Below are 18,276 nucleotides of genomic sequence, written 5' to 3' on the forward strand. Positions count from 1 at the left end.
ACTGGGCCTGATGCAGCCTTCTGGCTTCCCAGACCCCAGTTGAACCGTCCAACCCATGCTAGCATGGAAACGGACTCTAATGATGAATGATGATGATGGACATACACTCATAAGCACATACACCTGATTCACACACACATACATGTATATGTACATATGCATATGTGCATGTATATAGCCACAGGTGTGGCTGTGTGGTAAGAAGCTTGCTTCCCAATCACATGTACTGCTTAAAGGTACATTTCTTTCCTGCCAAGCTTACTGTTTAAACCACGCTTGTGTTCTCCCAGTCTACAGTCTTATCATTACTGGTACTTTAAACTCTTCGGTTACTCTCTCTCTCTCTTACTTGTTTCAGTCATTTGATTGCGGCCATGCTGGAGCACCACCTTTAGTCGAGCAAATCGACCCCGGGACTTATTCTTTGTAAGCCCAGTACTTATTCTATCGGTCTCTTTTACCGAACCACTAAGTGACGGGGACATAAACAGACCAGCATCGGTTGTCAAGCAATGCTAGGGGGACAAACACAGACACACAAACGTATAAACACACACATATATATATATACATATATACGACGGGCTTCTTTCAGTTTCCGTCTACCAAATCCACTCACAAGGCTTTGGTTCGGCCCGAGGCTATAGTAGAAGACACTTGCCCCAAGGTGCCACAGTGAGACTGAACCCGGAACCATGTGTTGGTAAACAAGCTACTTACCACACAGCCACTCCTGCGCCTATTGTTGCATATTTGTGTGAATAAAATCGTTTTTTTTGGAATAGAAAAAAAGTTTATCTTTATTTCTTCTTTTGCTGCTGTCTCAAATTTAGGTTAAATCAGTGTTTCTCAAAGGGGAAGTTTATGGGACAGTCGGACAAGTTGTTTTGAGAAAATTTGGTTTAAATGTTTGACAACTCAGCACCGTCCATTGGACGGGTGGAGAGGTGCTTTGCTCATTATTAATATTAAGGCAGCAAGCTGGCAGAATCATTAGCACACCGGACAAAATGCTTTGTGGTATTTCCTCCATCGCAGTGTTCTGAGTTCAAATTCTGCCATCCTTTCGGGTTCAATAAATTAAATATCAGCAAAACACTGGTGGTGGTGTTGGTTGTGGGTGGGGTCGATGTAGTCAACTACTCCCTTCCTACCAAATTTCAGGCCTTGTGCCTTTAGTAGAAAGGATTATTATTATTATTATTATTATTATTATCTGTCCATTTTCCATTATTGCATGGGTTGGGCAGATTGACAGGAATTGGCATGTGCAAGGTTCCATCGTTTTCTCTGGCATAGTTTCTACAGCTGAATGCCTTTCTTAATGCCAACCACTTTACAAAGTGTACTAATGCTGGCAGCGGTGCTTTTTACATGGTACCTGCATGGCTGCTTGTTATGTGGTACCAGCACAGGTGCTTATAAAGTTTTTCTGGCATGGGTGCTTTTGTGGGTCCTGAATGGGTGCCTGTTCTTGTGGTGCTGGCACGGGTGCTTTGAATGTGGCATCAGCACAGGTGCTTTGAATGTGGGGCTGGCACAAGTGCAATTTATGTGGTGCTGGTATGGGTGCTTTTCTCAGTGCACCAGCATGGGTGCCTTTTATGTGGTGCCGGCACTGTTTCTCATACTGTGCCATTGGCACAAGTACTTTTTACACATCAGGTGCAGGAGTGGCTGTGTGGTAAGTAGCTTGTTTACCAACCACATAGTTCCGGGTTCAGTCCCACTGCGTGGCACCTTAGGCAAGTGTCTTCTACTATAGCCTCAGGCCGACCAAAGCCTTGTGAGTGGATTTGGTAGACGGAAACTGAAAGAAGCCTGTCGTATATATGTATATATATCATGCGTGTGTGTGTTTGTGTGTTGTGTTTTTCCCCCTAGCATTGCTTGACAACCGATGCTGGTGTGTTTATGTCCCCGTTACTTAGCGGTTTCGGCAAAGAGACCGATAGAATAAGTACTGGGCTTACAAAAAGAATAAGTCCCGGTCGAGTTGCTTCGATTAAAGGCGGTGCTCCAGCATGGCCGCAGTCAAATACTGAAACAAGTAAAAGAGTATACCCATGATAATATATATTCAGGCATGGCAGTGTGGTCAGTATACTCTTTTACATTTTTATTTGTTTCAGTCATTTGACTGTGGCCATGCTGGGGCACTGCCTTTAGTTAAATAAATCGACCCAGGAGTCATTCTTTGTAAGCCTAGTACTTATTCTATCTGTCTCTTTTGCTGAACCGCTAAGTTACAGGGACGTAAACACACCAGCATCGGTTGGCAAATGCTGGTGGGGGGACAAACACACACACACGTACACACACACACACGTACACACACACACACACATATAACGGGCTTCTTTCAGTTTCCGTCTACCAAAATCCACTCAAAGGGCTTTGGTTGGCTTGCAGCTGTAGTAGAAGATATTTGCCCAAGATGCCACACAGTGGTACTGAACCCGGAACCATGTAATTGGTAAGCAAGCTACTTACCACACAGCCACTTCTGCGCCTATATGTTCATTTGACAATCATGTGTAGTTTTAGGTTCAGTTCCACTGCATGGCACCTCAGGCAAATGTCTTTGGTTGACCAATACTTCATCTTACTAATTGTCCAACAGCTGTCTCATATTGTCATTGTCTGCTATGCAATAATGTTGATTAAGCATAGGGAAACCTTAGAGCTCATTCAAGCTTTCAAATTTTGTCAGTTTTCTAGCCCTAAGTGCTTGGTTGATATTTGAAGTGTCTAGAATTATTTGCAGTGGATGTTAAAGAGTTAATTATATTCATAATATTAACAATAACTCATCAAAGATATTTAAACATATAATTATTATAGGGCCATTTTTTGTGGTCTTTATAATACATTGCTTTTGGCCTTTTAACTTATTTTTTGTTGTGACTGTTGTTGTCCTATATTCATCGAGTCCAAAACAAACATACGAAAGAAACAAAAAATCCAAATATAGCAACAAAAAAAAACAAAAGAAAAGAAGTGAAATGTAACGATTAAGATTGACCATTATTTATAGGTTTTGATAATTAATTTGAGAACATGTGCCGTCTTGCACGTAAAGTAACTTTTCCTTTCTTCTCCTGTTCAGCTTAGTTTGTTCGGAAATTACTCAAGTAGTTAGTTTGCTTGTGTACTTTATGGTGTGAATCTATAAATAGATGGTGTTGTGTGATCAGTAAAATCTTGGGTGTGAGTTGCAATCTTGTGGTATGGGTTATCTTGTGTGGATTTGATCTTCTGGTGTGGATTAATCTTGGCGTGTGGATTAATTTTGTGGTGTGGGTTATCTTGTGGTGTGGATTACAAATAGCTAGTTCTTTGATTTATAGTAAGTGGTGTTTTGTGTGTATGTGTTGTATTGCTTGATAAATAACTGGTGTTGTATGTACTTTATGATGATGTGTGGTCTGTAAAAACTTGGGGTGTGAACATCTTGTGGCATGGGTTATGAAAATCTAGTCTTGTGTGGTTTATAGTAACTGGTGATGTGTGTGTGTTGTGTAACTTTATGAATGAACAGTGTTGTGTGGTCTATAACTGATGTTGTTAGTGCTATGTGTAGTCTATAACGGTTGGTGTTGTTAGTGCTTTGTGATGCAACTTTATAAATAACTGTTATTCATCATAACTGGTCATTTGTTAGTAGCTTGTGATGTGTGTTGTTGTGCGGTCTATAAGGTATTGTTATTGCCATATGGCAGTGGTTTTCAACCAGAGTTCCTCGGAACCTTAGGGTTCCGCCAGTGCAGTCCAAGGGTTCTGCAAGAAGTTACAAAACTGGTAAAATTGGCAGTAATTTTTAATTCTCCTGTGCAGACATGTGTGCATAAGACTATTAAATTATTGCACAGGGGTTCCTCGAGCCAGTGGAATGTTTCCTTGGGGTTCCGCTCCAGCAAAAAGTTTGAAAAGCACTGCCATATGGTGTGGTTTTATACATATTTGTTGTGTGGTCTGTCACAACTGCTGCTGTTAATACCTTGTGTTGTGAGGCTTTATACATAACTGTTGGAGTGTGGTGTTGTTAGACTTATGAATAAATGTGTGGTCTGTAATGACTTCTGTTGTTGGTACCTTGTAATGTGGCTTTATGAATAACAGTTGTATAGTTTATAATATAATGAACTCTTGTTATCAGTGTCTTGTGGTGGGGCTTTATGAATAACTGATGGGATTGAATCCAAGACTATATGGTTGCAAAGCTATCCTTCTATAGCCTCAGGCTGACCAAAACCTTCTGAGTAGATTTCATAGATGGAAACTGATGTATTTGTGTGTGTATGTATATATGTGGAGGCGCAATGGCCCAGTGGTTAGGGCAGCGGACTCGCGGTCATAGGATCGCGGTTTTGATTCCCAGATCAGGCGTTGTGAGTGTTTATTGAGCGAAAACACCTAAAAGCTCCATGAGGCTCCGGCAGTGTGTGGTGATCGCTGCTGTACTCTATCACCACTCTTTCTCCCACTCTTTCTTCTGTTGGCCTGCTCGCTTAGCCAGCGGGGTGGCGTCATTCGAAGGATAAAACAATGCGAACGCATTGTGACCAGTGATGTGTAACTACATCTGATGGACTGGTCAGTCATGTGATCACGTGATGTATATATGTATGTCTCTTTGTATGTGTGTGTGTGCACACGCGTGTGTGTGTGTCCACCACTTGACGTACTTGTAACTTAACAATTCGGTAAAAGGAGACCTATAGAATATGCAAGTACTAGGGTAAATCCTAGTACCCCAACATGTAAAGTGGTTGGCACTTGGAAGGGCATCAAGCTGTAAAAACCATGCCAGCACTGACCTCGCCTGTGCTGGTGTCTCGTGAAATGTACTCAGTCCACACTGCAGGGTGGTTGGTGTTAGGAAGGGCATCCAATCATAAAAACGTGAAAACAGACACAGAAGCCTGGTGTAGTCTTCTACCTGGTCAGCACCTGTCAAACCATCCAGCCCATGCCAGCATGGAAGGTGGATATTAAACAATGACGATGATGATATATGTATATGTGTGTGTGTATAGTATATATAATGTGTATGTAAGGCGGCGAGTTGGCAGAAACGTTAGCGCGCCGGGCGAAATGCTTAGCGGTATTTCATCTGTCGTTATGTTCTGAGTTCAAATTCCACCGAGGTCAACTTTGCCTTTCATCTTTTCGGGGTCGATAAGTAAAGTACCAGTTTCGCACTGGGGTCGATGTAATCGACTTAATCCATTTGTCTGTCCTTGTTTGTCCCCTCTATGTTTAGCCCCTTGTGGACAGTAAAGAAATATATATATATAATGTGTATGTCTATATATATATATATATATATATATATATATATATACCGGAGTAAACACATAAATGTGAAACAAGGTGGAAAAAAGAGTACTCAAATACTAGTGGTAGAGTAATATGCTTTATTTAAAAGCAGCAGAAAATTCAACAAAAACCTGTTACTCTGAGTTTCACGTTCCCGTTCGTCGAATTTTTGTTGAATTTTCTGTTGCTTTTAAATAAAGCATATATATATATATATATATATATATATATATACACATATATATATATTCTTTTATTCTTTTATTAGTTTCAGTTATTTGACTGTGGTCATACTGGAGCACCACCTATATATATATATATATATTTCTTTACTGTCCACAAGGGGCTAAACATAGAGGGGACAAACAAGGACAGACAAAGGGATTAAGTTGATTACATCAACCCCAGTGCATAACTGGTACTTAATTTATCGACCCCGAAAGGATGAAAGGCAAAGTCGACCTCGGCGGAATTTGAACTCAGAACGTAACGACAGACGAAATACCGCTAAGCATTTCGCCCAGCGCGCTAACGCTTCTGCCAGCTCGCAATATTATTATATATATATATATAAAATATATATATATATATATATTATATATTATATATCCCTACCTCTCTCTATTCTCTAGTTCTCCTTTTTTTTCCTTTCCTATTTATCTCCCTTTTCCTCCTTCACTCTCTATCCTCATTTCCTCCACACTCTCCTCTTATCCATTCTATACACTAATCACAAACACAATTAGGCTCCCAACAACAGGAATATTCCAGGGCAGTGAGCCACTCACCTTCCTCGGCTTTCTCTCATCTCTGTCTCTCTCCCCCCCCACCTTTCCATTTCTCTTCCCCCTCCTCCCTACCTTTACCCCACCCTCCCTTACATTGTGCTGATTATCTGATTAGCAGTTCCTGTTAACCCCATTCACTGTTCTCTGTGTATGTGTGTGTTAGTGACTGAGTGTGTGTGCGTTCTCACACACACACATGCACACACACACACACACGCACACGTATGTATACAAAATTCCTAACTGTCTGCTGTATATAACAAACTTCAGTTATATTGCCAAGTTAGCTGCCAGATTCTCCTACAGTCCACTGAATTGAGCCAACTGACTAGTCGAGCCTCTGTGTGTCCGATCAACCTGCTAAAAATTGGAGCCAAATTACCCTCAAATCACACGCTCAGCCATTTAACCCTTTCGTTACTGTATTTATTTTGAGATGCTCTGTGTTCCTTTCAATTATTTTAAATATAACAAAGAATTTAGTAAAATAATTTATCATTAAGCTAGTGTTAGGAACATAAATTGCGACTAAGGTTTGGTGGAAGATTTTAATGAAAAACTTATGAAAACAAGACATTTGTACTACAGTGTCAGAGCCGGGTTTTGGCTGGGTTGGTAACAAAAGAGTTAAGAAATAAGTAAAAAGGACACATACCTAGATGAAATAATGTAGGGTGAGCCAAAAATCTTGGAAAGCTTTCAATAATTTTTTTTGAAATTCTTCTTTTGTAATTTAAATGTGAATTTTCACATGTAGCTCACATCTCTTTCCTATACATATCATATTGTATATGATACCAGGGTATTATGGAGGCACATGGCCCAGTGGTTAGAGCAGTGGGCTCGCAGCCGAGGGAACGCGGGTTCGAATCTCAGACTGGGTGATGTGTCTGTTTATGAGCGAAACACTTAAGTTCCACGCAACTCTGGCAGAAGGTAATGGCGAACTTCTGCTGACTATTTCGCCACAACTTTCTCTCACTCTTTCCTCCTGTATCTTGCAGCTCACCTGCGATGGACCAGCGTCCCATCCAGGTGGGAAACTTATACGCCAAGGAAACCGGGAAATTGGCCCTTATGAGCCAGGCATGACTCAAGAAGGAACAAACTACAATACCAGGGTATTGTAAATTTAAAAGCAACTTTACCTGGACTTGTACCTCAGAGGGGAACTTTCTAGGTGCAATAAAGTTATATATAAGTATATATATATATATATATATATATATATATATATATATATATATATATATATATATACATTGATAAAAATGGTAAGACAACAAAAGAATGAAAGAGACCTTGATATTATGTAAATAGAGGAATTTATCTGTAAATGCAATATGTGACAATTATTCGGTAGCCATGATAAAACTCTGAGTTTAGGATGCCACCATCTCTTCAGTTATCTGGCCATTGGAAAAAATTTTTTCTGATGACCAGATAAGAGGTCAGCTGCCATGCTGACATGAATATCTCTTTGAAAATCAAAGAGAAAGAGGCTAACTATGGACAACTGTTTCAAAACCTTCAGCTTCTATATCCAGATTATAAATTCCCATTTGTACCAGTGATAATCAGTGCACTTGGTTTTGTGAGTAAATGCCTAAGTAACAATCCGGAAAAGCTGGGGGGGTTTCCGAAAAAGAAATCAGCCAGCTAGCTGGCACATTAGAAAGACAATCTGTAGATAGAACCTTACAAAATATGCAAATCTTTTCTCAAGTTGAATATGTGATGCTGTTTTTGTTATGTACATTCCAGTGATGGAACTTCATATTTTTGTTAGAAACCAGCTCCTTTCTTACAGGAAGACTTCAAATAATTGAAAAAAAAAAAAAAAGGAAAGTGAACATGCAGACATACATGATGGCTATTGACTTACTAGATGAGTATGACCATCACTGACAAATTGTCTTGTTTCTGTGTACTTTTTGTCAGTGACCATGGGACCCACAATGGCTTTGAAATCCAGTAAGTTTTTGTTGCTGATGTGGCATTCATATTCATATGTTGCAGTTGGGTCCTCATTCTGTACTATATCTCCAGACTGTGTACTTTTGTGTGCTTTGTGAGTCCAGATCAGCTGGAAAATTCTTTATCACATGGATTGCATAATGGGTTAGCTGCTAAAAAATTGGCTGTATTCAGTCCATGGCCTCAGGGAGCTTGCGTCAGTGACTTGTGAGACCAACTCCGAAGAGGCAAATTTGTCCGCACTAAAATTTCAGTATACAATGCAAGCATCTTTACAATACTGTTTTATTCCTATGAAATCAAAATCAAATTCGACGACTGGCATCCGTGCTAGCGGGGTGCAAAGGGCACCATACGAGGCTAACCGGCTTCCGTGCCAGTGGCACATAAAAGGGTACCATTCGAGTGTGATCGTTACCAGAGCGGCTAAGTTGGCTTCAGTGCCGGTGGCACATAAAAGGACACCATTCGAGCGTGATCGTTACCTACGTCGCCTTACTGGCACCTGTGCCGGTGGCATGTGTAAAAAGATTCAAGCGAGGTCATTGTCAGTACCGCCTGACTGGCTCCGTGCCGGTGGCACGTAAAAGGCACCCACTACACTCTCGAAGTGGTTGGCGTTAGGAAGGGCATCCAGCTGTAGAAACTCTGCCAGATCAAGATTCGAGCCTGGTTTGGCTGTCTGGTTCGCCAGCCCTCATTCAAAATCGTCCAACCCATGCTAGCATGGAAAGCGGATGTTAAATGATGATGATGATACTTGAGTTGTCTACTGCAGACACCTAAAAATCCTAGAACAGTTCAGGTAACAATGCTTTTGTAACATTCTAGCTGTTCGCTGGAGTACACACATGCCTGGTTGTGAAGCACCTCAAAATACTGATGCCCTCAACAATAAAGCTCACACCCATAAACATACACACATAGTTAGACGTTGTTAGACATTCCGAAAATTCTTTTGATGATTGAATGAATGCACATGCTTGACTGTGTGCATGGAATGTTCATACAACACACCAACTCAACCACAGGATTTACAAACACCAGTTTGTACTCTCATAAGCTGAACTTGAATAAAAAAGAAAAACATACATTGACTGTGTGGTAAGTAACTTGCTTACCAACCACATGCTTCCGGGTTCAGTCCCACTGCGTGTCTTCTACTGTAGCCTCGGGTCGACCAAAGCCTTGTGAGTGGATTTGGTGGATTTGGTAGCCGGAAACTGAAAGAAACCCATCGTATATATATATATATATATATATATTACGGAGATGTACTCGCATAGCAAGTGATTTGATCTGAGATCGTGTGCTGGAACAAAAACAATTGCAGCGTGGAAGGTGTTTGTAAGCCATTTAAGAAACACACAAAAACCGTTCGATTCACTTCAACATTTAAGTTGAACTTAAATGTTGAAGTGAATCGAACGGTTCCTGGTTCAGTCCCGCTGTATGACACCTTGGGCAAGTGTCGTCTACTATGGCTTTGGATTAACCAATGCCTTGTGAGTGAATTTGGTGGATAGAAACTGAAAGAAGCCCATTTTATGTAAATAAATATATATATCTATTTTGTGTGTATGTGTGTGTTCCCCACCATTACTTGACACTTGATGTTGGTGTGTTTACATCCCCATGACTTCCTGGTTCAGATAAAGAGACTGGTAGAATACACACCAGACTTTAAGAAAAAAAAATAAGTACATAAGTCAATTCTTTTGACTAAAATTTTCCTCAAGCCGGTGCTTCAGCATGGCCACATTCCAATGACTGAAAGAAGTAGAAGATAAAAGATATATACATACATACATGCACACACACTCACACAGACATACATACACATTCACACATACATACATGCACTCACACACACACACACACACACACACACACACACACTCACTCATAGATACATATGTATATACATGCACACACATGCTTATATAAAAAGACTCCCTTTGGTCATGAATGACCATGGGTTTGCACCTAGAAAATTTCCCTCTGAGCCACAGGTCTAGGCAAGATTGTTTATGGAAGACCCATGCATACCAGTCTCACCTTTACACACCATTATATTTACATAGGGTAAAGGGTAAAGACCCCTTTCAGTCATGAATGACCATGGTGTTGGACATAGAAAGTTATCCTCTGAGCCACAAGTCCGGGCAAGGTTGTTTATGGAAGACCAGCAGTCCCCCATGCATACCTATTTCTTTATTACCCACAAGGGGCTAAACATAGAGGGGACAAACAAGGACTGACATAGGTATTAAGTCGATTACATCGACCCCAGTGCGTAACTGGTACTTAATTTATCGACCCCGAAAGGATGAAAGGCAAAGTGGACCTCGGCGGAATTTGAACTCAGAACGTAGCGGCAGACGAAATACCGCTAAGCATTTCGTCTGGCGCGCTAACGATTCTGCCAGCTCACCCCCATGCATACCAGCCCCCTGCTCTCTACGCCACCAGTGTTATCCAAGAGAAAGGCAAAGGCCAATACAGCATGGCACGAATGATGTAACTCTCTTCCACAGCTGAGCAAACAGGAGCAACCATGAAATGAAGTGTCTTGCTCAAGAACACAACACATAGCCCAGTCCAGGAATCAAACTCATAACTTCATAATTATGAGCCTGGTGCTCTAACCACTGAGCCATGTCCCTTCATACATATATAGTTAATCCAAACAAGAAAACACAAAAAAAAACACAACAACGCGAGGACGTGGAACAAATATAGTATTATTGGACACTCAGGAAAGAAGGGAAGAAGGAGGGTTTAACGTTTCGAGCGGAGCTCTTCGTCGGAAACATAGGAGAAGGAAAGATCCAGAGAAGAGAAGACAGAGGAAAAAAAGTCGCCAATGGTACACACGAGGTCACATTTGTATATACACACACATATACAATGACTGGGGCTGTATTGGAACCAGTTACACATTGCACTGGATCATTACACTAAGTACATAAAAATTTTCAAAACCTAACACTCCCACAGTTTTCATATATTTCCACCACTCTCATTAATTACCATAATTATTGCAAAGAAATAACAATTATATATATTTTCATACTAGACTTAACCAATTTGAAAAACAAGATATATTTTTTTTCTCATTTTTCTAATTTTTCTTTCTTTTTTTTTTTTTCTTAATTATCAAGCTTTTACTTACTCTTTTACTCTTTTACATGTTTCAGTCATTTGACTGCGGCCATGCTGGAGCACTGCTTTTAATCAAGCAATTCGACCCCGGGACTTATTCTTTTGTAAGCCCAGTACTTATTCTATCGGTCTCTTTTGCCGAACTGCTAAGTGACGGGGACGTAAACACACCAGCATCGGTTGTCAAGCAATGCTAGGGGGACAAACACATACACACACATATACATATATATACATATATACGACAGGCTTCTTTCAGTTTCCGTCTACCAAATCCACTCACAAGGCATTGGTCTGCCCGGGGCTATAGCAGAAGACACTTGCCCAAGATGCCACGCAGTGGGACTGAACCTGGAACCATGTGGTTGTTTAGCAAGCTATTTACCACAGCCACTCCTGTGCCTATATTTACTTGTCTATATTTATTTATACATTTTCCCCTTGTTTTGCTTGGTGTTTGGTGAATAATAGCATTATTAGTTACTTGTTTCCTTTCAGCTAATTTATTAGGGCAAGAGTGACAAGGGAGCACCTCTGCTACTCACGGAGGAACAAATACCACCTCCACCATCACCACCGTTATCATAATTTTTTTTTTTTTTTTTGGTGTGTGTGTGTGAGCGGTGGAGGGATTGGGTAGCATTCTATGCTTTCATATTGGTTCTTTGTCCTTTTCCTTTTATCTTTCACTTGTTTCAATCATTGAACCACAACCATGCTTGGGCATAATCTTGAAGAGTTTTACTTGAACAAATTGACCCCAGGACTTACTCTCTTTTCCTTGTTTCAGTCATTTGACTGCGGCCATGCTGGAGCACCGCCTTTAGTCTAGCAAATCGATCCCGGGACTTATTCTTTGTAAGCCCAGTACTTATTCTATCGGTCTCTTTTGCCGAACCGCTAAGTGACGGGGACGTAAACACACCAGCATCGGTTGTCAAGCAATGCTAGGGGGAGAAACACAGATACACAAACACACACACACACACACATATATATATATATACATATATACGACTTATTTCCTTATTTTATTTTATTTTATTTTTTTTTTTGCAGTCTGGTACTTATTCTATCTGTCTCTTTTCCAAACCGATACACTATGGACAAGGGGTGTAAACAAACAGTAAATGGTTATTAAACACCAGTGGAGAACAAACTTAAACACAGTTATATACATAGATGCTTACATACATATATACAGATTGACTTTTGCTTTTCATCCTTTTGGTGGGGTCGATGAAAAAAGTACCAGTTAAGCAGTGGGGTTGATGTAACTGGCTTATCCCCTTCCCCAAAATTGTAGGCCTTGTGTCAAAATTTGAAACCAATATATGTCTGCATGCATGTGTGTGTGTGTATGTGTGTGTATTCATGCACACACTGCATATGTATTTGCTGGCTCTCTCAGCCATATCAGGGCAATTACCCCCACTTCAACCCCAGGACAATTCCCCCTGACAATTACCCCCCACCTTGGTTAATTACCCCCTCTCTAATATATTACGAATTTTTAATTCATAATCTGTTGTCCTCAGGGGTAATTATTCTTGGTGGGGTTATTGTCCATGGTTAAATGTCCTAGACTCCTCTCAGCTATACAAGCATTAGAACACATATCTTAAAATGTTTTTCCTTTCTTCTTTCTCCCTTTCTTTACTTTCCTTGTTTATGCAGTTAATTGGTGCAAACGAGAAAGTGATTTGAAAAAATATGCATTATTCACATGTCGTAATTGTCTATATAATTTGTTCCTGAACATTCCCGGGGAAATGCCTGCTGGTGTATAAATATATATGACCTCTTCATTTGAAACCAGTTTGATAAGTGCCATCGCACAAAGCTCTCAGCCCTTCACTCACTTTACCTCTACCGATTATTAATAAAAAAAATTATGGATATACATATATAATAGGCGCAGGAGTGGCTGTGTGGTAAGTAGCTTGCTAACCAACCACATGGTTCCGGGTTCAGTCCCACTGCGTGGCATCTTGGGCAAGTGTCTTCTGCTATAGCCCCGGCCCGACCAATGCCTTGTGAGTGGATTTGGTAGACGGAAACTGAAAGAAGCCTGTCGTATATATGTATATATATATATGTGTGTGTAAGTGTTTGTGTGTCTGTGTTTGTCCCCCTAGCATTGCTTGACAACCGATGCTGATGTGTTTACGTCCCTGTCACTTAGCGGTTCGGCAAAAGAGACCGATAGAATAAGTACTAGGCTTACAAAGAATAAGTCCCGGGATCGATTTGCTCGACTAAAGGCGGTGCTCCAGCATGGCCGCAGACAAATCACTGAAACAAGTAAAAGAGAGTAAAGAGTAATAGGCTGTGTGGTAAGAAACTTGCTACCCAACCACATGGTTCTGGGTTCAGTCTCCCTGTTTGATACCTTGAGCAAGTGTCTTCTACTATAGCCTCGCCCAGTCATGTATATGTGTATGTATATATATATATATGTATGTGTGTGTGTGTGTGTGTGCGTATCTTTGTGTCTGTGTTTGTCCTCCCATCACCATTTGACAACTGGTGTCGGTGTGTTTTTGCTCTCATAACTTAGCAGTTTGGCAAAAGAGACCGATAGAATAAGAACTAGGCTTAAAAGAGAAGTCCCATGGTCAATTTGTTCGGCTAAAATCCTTCAGAGTGGTGCTCCAGCGTGGCCACAGTCAAATGCTTAAAACATGTAAAAGAATAAAAGAATAATCCCATCACATTGGAATCTAAATTTGAAACCAATATATGTCTGCATGCATGTGTGTGTGTGTGTATGTGTGTGTGTGTGTATGTGTGTGTATTCATGCACACACTGCATATGTATTTACTGGCTCTCTCAGCCATATCAGGGCAATTACCCCCACTTCAACCCCAGGACAATTCCCCCTGACAATTACCCCCCACCTTGGTTAATTACCCCCTCTCTAATACATCATAGACTAGCAGTATAGCTGCTTGGGTTTGTTTTGACCTTTTAGAATTGGAATTTTTGAAAAGCTTCTCACAACAAAGTCCCACCTGCATCCAGTTCACTGAAGATTAAAAACTAGATAATCATATTCTGAATACCTTTGATTGAAAGATTAGGACTGACCTGGGAGCTGAACAGCAACAACACCCAATACCCTAAACTTTAGATTGTTGAAACAAGCAAAAGAGGAGCAGTTTGTTTAATAAGAATAAGGGTCTTTTCATTTTGCTAAAGATTTCTCTCTGTTGCTTTTAGTTCCTCTTGGCCCCTTGTCCTCCTCTCCCTCACATTAATTCAGTTCAGACAACTTGAAGAGTTTATAGGTCTTCACTCAGTCTTTAGACCTCTCCCTCTATGTACTCCTTTTCCTCTCTTGCCTTTTTACTCTCCTCCTCTCTCTTGTACTCTCTTTGTTCTTCTTTCTCTGTCTATGTCTCCCTTACAGATAACTACTTCAGATAACAAGAGTTTATGGGTCTTCTCCCTCTCTCTGCTCTCCTTCCTCTTTCTCTCTCTCTCTCTCTCTCTCACACACACATTAATTTATTTCAGATTACTACAGAGTTTATATATGTCTTCATTGCCACACCTTTCTTTAGTCAGCCTGTGCTTCTTCTTCTCCACTGGAGTCTGAACAAGCTGACTTGCCATTGTCTTGTCTGTGACATCTGAATGACACTGGCTTGAATGATGGCAGTGGCTGGCGGTGATGATGGTGATGGTGGCCAATGGCAGTGATAGTGGTGGTTGTGTGATGGTGGTGGTGGTGTGGTGGTGGTGGTGGTGATGGATGATGGTAGTGGTAGTGGTGGTGGTGGTGATGGTGGCCAATGGCAGTGGTAGTGGTGGTTGTGTGGTGGTGGTGTAGTGGTGATGGATGATGGCAGTGGCTGTGGTGGTGGTGGTGATGGTGGCCAATGGTAGTGGTAGTGGTGGTGGTGATGGTGGCCAATGGTAGTGGTAGTGGTGGTAGTGGTGATTGTAAGGTGATGGTGGTGGTGGTGTAGTGGTGATGGATGATGGCAGTTGTAGTGGTGGTTGTGTGGTGATGGATGGTGGTAGTGGTGATAGTGGTGGTGTAGTGGTGATGGATGATGGCAGTGGCTGTGGTGGTGGTGGTGGTGATGGTGGCCAGCAGTGATAGTGGTGGTTGTGTGGTGGTAGTGGTGATTGTGAGGTGATGGTGGTGGTGTAGTGGTGATGGATGATGGTAGGGGTAGTGGTGGTGGCTGTAGGTCATGGTTGGTGATGGTTCAGGTGTCAAGTCAAGGTAGTAAAAAGTTGTTAAGCCTCACCTAAAAGAATCCCTGTTGTATCTTTGTAGCCTTTGTTGTCTTCTTCCTTGCTTTTGTTGTTGTTGTTGCTGTTGTTATTGTTGTTATTATTGTTGTTATTATTGTTGTTGTTATTGTTGGTGGTTAATATTTTTAAATACTTTTGACAGATGTTATTGTGTGTGTCAGTTGATTTCTATGTGTGCTTATTGATGTGTAAATGTGTGTGTGTGTGTACCTGTTGGTTTGTATATGTGCTTGTTGATATATATTTGCATATCTGTGTGTGTGTGTGTGTGTGTTGTGTGTGTGCCTGCCTGTTGATTTCTGTCTGTGCTCATTGATGTGTATTTGCTTATTTGTGTGTGTGTGTATGCCTGTTGATGTGTTTGTGTATATCTATTGTATATGTGTGTGCATGAACCTGTTGACATATGTGTGTATGTGTGTGCCTGCCTGTTGATTTCTGTGTGTGCTCATTGATGTGTATCTGAATATCTTTGTGTGAGTGTGTGTGCCTGTTGATGTGTGTATATGTGTCTGTTTGTGTGTGTGTGTGTGTGTAGGCCTGTTGATGTGCTTGTGTATATCTATTGTATATGTGTGTGTATGAACCTGTTGATGTGTGTGTGTGTGCAAACATGCGTGCATGCCTGTACCTGTTAATGTGTGTGTGTGTGTGTGCGTGTGTGCATGGGTGTGTGTTTGTGTGTGTTTGCCTGTTGCTGTGTTTATGTCTGGTTGTTAATGTCAAGGTGTGTCATTGACATGGCAGGTAGGTGTGTAATGACATTAAGTGGTGGTTGGTGAGAATGTTTATTTATTGTTTAAAAAGATGGATGACCAAGAAATATCTTCCAAAACAAAACCTTAACCTCTTCACCTCTTCCCTGACAATACTGATTGGGGTAGATTGTAGAGGTTGTTTTTAAGGGAAGTTGACACCTGAAGTTGTTAAACTATGGCAGAGTAATTAATGATAAAATCTTTTCTTTCTTACCTTGCTTATTTTTTTTTAAAGATTTAACTTTTTTGTCATATTTTTTAAAATCTTATATATTCTACTGGGCCTGGTGCAGCCTTCTGGCTTCCCAGACCCCAGTTGAACCGTCCAACCCATGCTAGCATGGAAAGCGGATGCTAAATGATGATGATGATGATGATTCTACTTGTTTCAATCATTAAACTAGGGGCCATGCTGGGGCACCACCTTGAAGAACATTTACTTGAATGAATTGACCTCAGTACTTTTTTTAAAGTCTGGTACTTCGTTCTATTGCTCTCCTTTGCTGGAATGCTAATTTATAAGGGGTCTGGGAAGCCAGGAGGCTGCACCAGGCCCAGTCTGAGATCTGGCAGTGTTTCTACAGCTGGATGCCCTTCCTAATGCCAACCACTCCGTGAGTGTAGTGGGTGCTTTTTACGTGCCACTGGCACAGGTGCCAGGCAGTGGGAGTAGGAGACACACACACACACAATCCCACATGCATGCATGTGTGTGTGTGTGTTTGTGTGTCTCTCCCACTCCCACTGCCTGACAACCAGTGCTGGTTTGTTTGTGTTCCTATATGTCAATAGTTCAGCAGAAGAGACGAGGAGAACCAGTACCATACTTATAAAGTAAAAAAAAAAAATTAGTACTGCTCCTCAACTTGTTTGATTGAAAACCCTTCAAGGTGGAGGTCCCCAGAATGGCCGCTGTCCAATGACTGAAACAAGTAAAAGCTAAAAGATTAAAAACATTTAAAGTGGTAAAATTCAATATCTAATTTTTAAAAAACCAAAAACACCTACAATAACGAAACAAACTTAAGACTTATCAATGATAGACCATGTGTCACCCCCTCCCCTTACTCCTTCACTCCACCCATTCCTCTATGCTTCCTCCACCCCATCTATCCCCCCTCTATCCATTCTTCTGATCTACAGAAGATTTTCGGTAGGAGTGGGAGATGTTTTTTTCTTATTTTAGTTTGTTTTTGTCCAATATTTGGCTCACATGCACACAAGCCAGTGCACACGTGCGCGCGCACACACACACACACATACACACATACACATGCAATGGGGAGGGAGACCTGTTATGTGTGTGTGTGTGTGTGTGTGTTGGGGGAGAGGCATTTAATAGTAGTAGTAGTATCAGTAATAGTAGTAGTAGTAGTAGTAGTAGTAGTAGTAGTAGTGTGTTGTGATAGTAAATCTTTATCTGAGAAGCCCAAATACAAATGTTGATACCAGTTCTGTGTATGTGTTACAGCAACAACCTACATACATTAATATGCAAAAATACTTTTACACATGTGCAAGTACACACACACACACACACACACATCTATTGTATGCTTGACAATCACAATAATACACAGAACTACTGTTAACACATGACACACACACATGTACATGTTTGTATGTAAATGTGTGAGTGTGTGCATGTCATCATAATTACACACATACTCACATATAATAGCCACACATACACATACTATTTAGCCCCAAGATTACCCTAGCAGAGCAGATCTATAATTAATGCTGTTCCAACTGTGGCCATTCAACCTATATTTTCTCCCAGATGTTCAAATTCCGCCGAGGACGACTTTGCCTTTCATCTTTCGGGGTCGATAAATAAAGTACCATTCACGCACTAGGGTCGATGTAATCGACTTAATCCCTTTGTCTGTCTTTGTTTGTCCCTCTCTATGTTTAGCCCCTTGTGGGCAATAAAGTAATATATATTTTCTTCCAGATCTGCTTTAGGACAGACAGCATTAGTTTATTACATTTA

The 18,276-nt window shown here is 40.9% G+C and overlaps 1 protein-coding gene across 3 annotated transcripts in view; it reads left to right on the forward strand.

Annotated features, from left to right (window-relative positions):
• Window positions 1-18,276, forward strand: part of LOC115224864 (E3 ubiquitin-protein ligase MIB2-like) — a 137,241-nt gene that overhangs the window by 711 nt on the left and 118,254 nt on the right. The gene's annotated exons all lie outside the window — the stretch shown is intronic.

Source organism: Octopus sinensis, linkage group LG26 (assembly GCF_006345805.1).
Source record: "Octopus sinensis linkage group LG26, ASM634580v1, whole genome shotgun sequence".
Classification (NCBI taxonomy): Eukaryota; Metazoa; Mollusca; class Cephalopoda; order Octopoda; family Octopodidae; genus Octopus; species Octopus sinensis.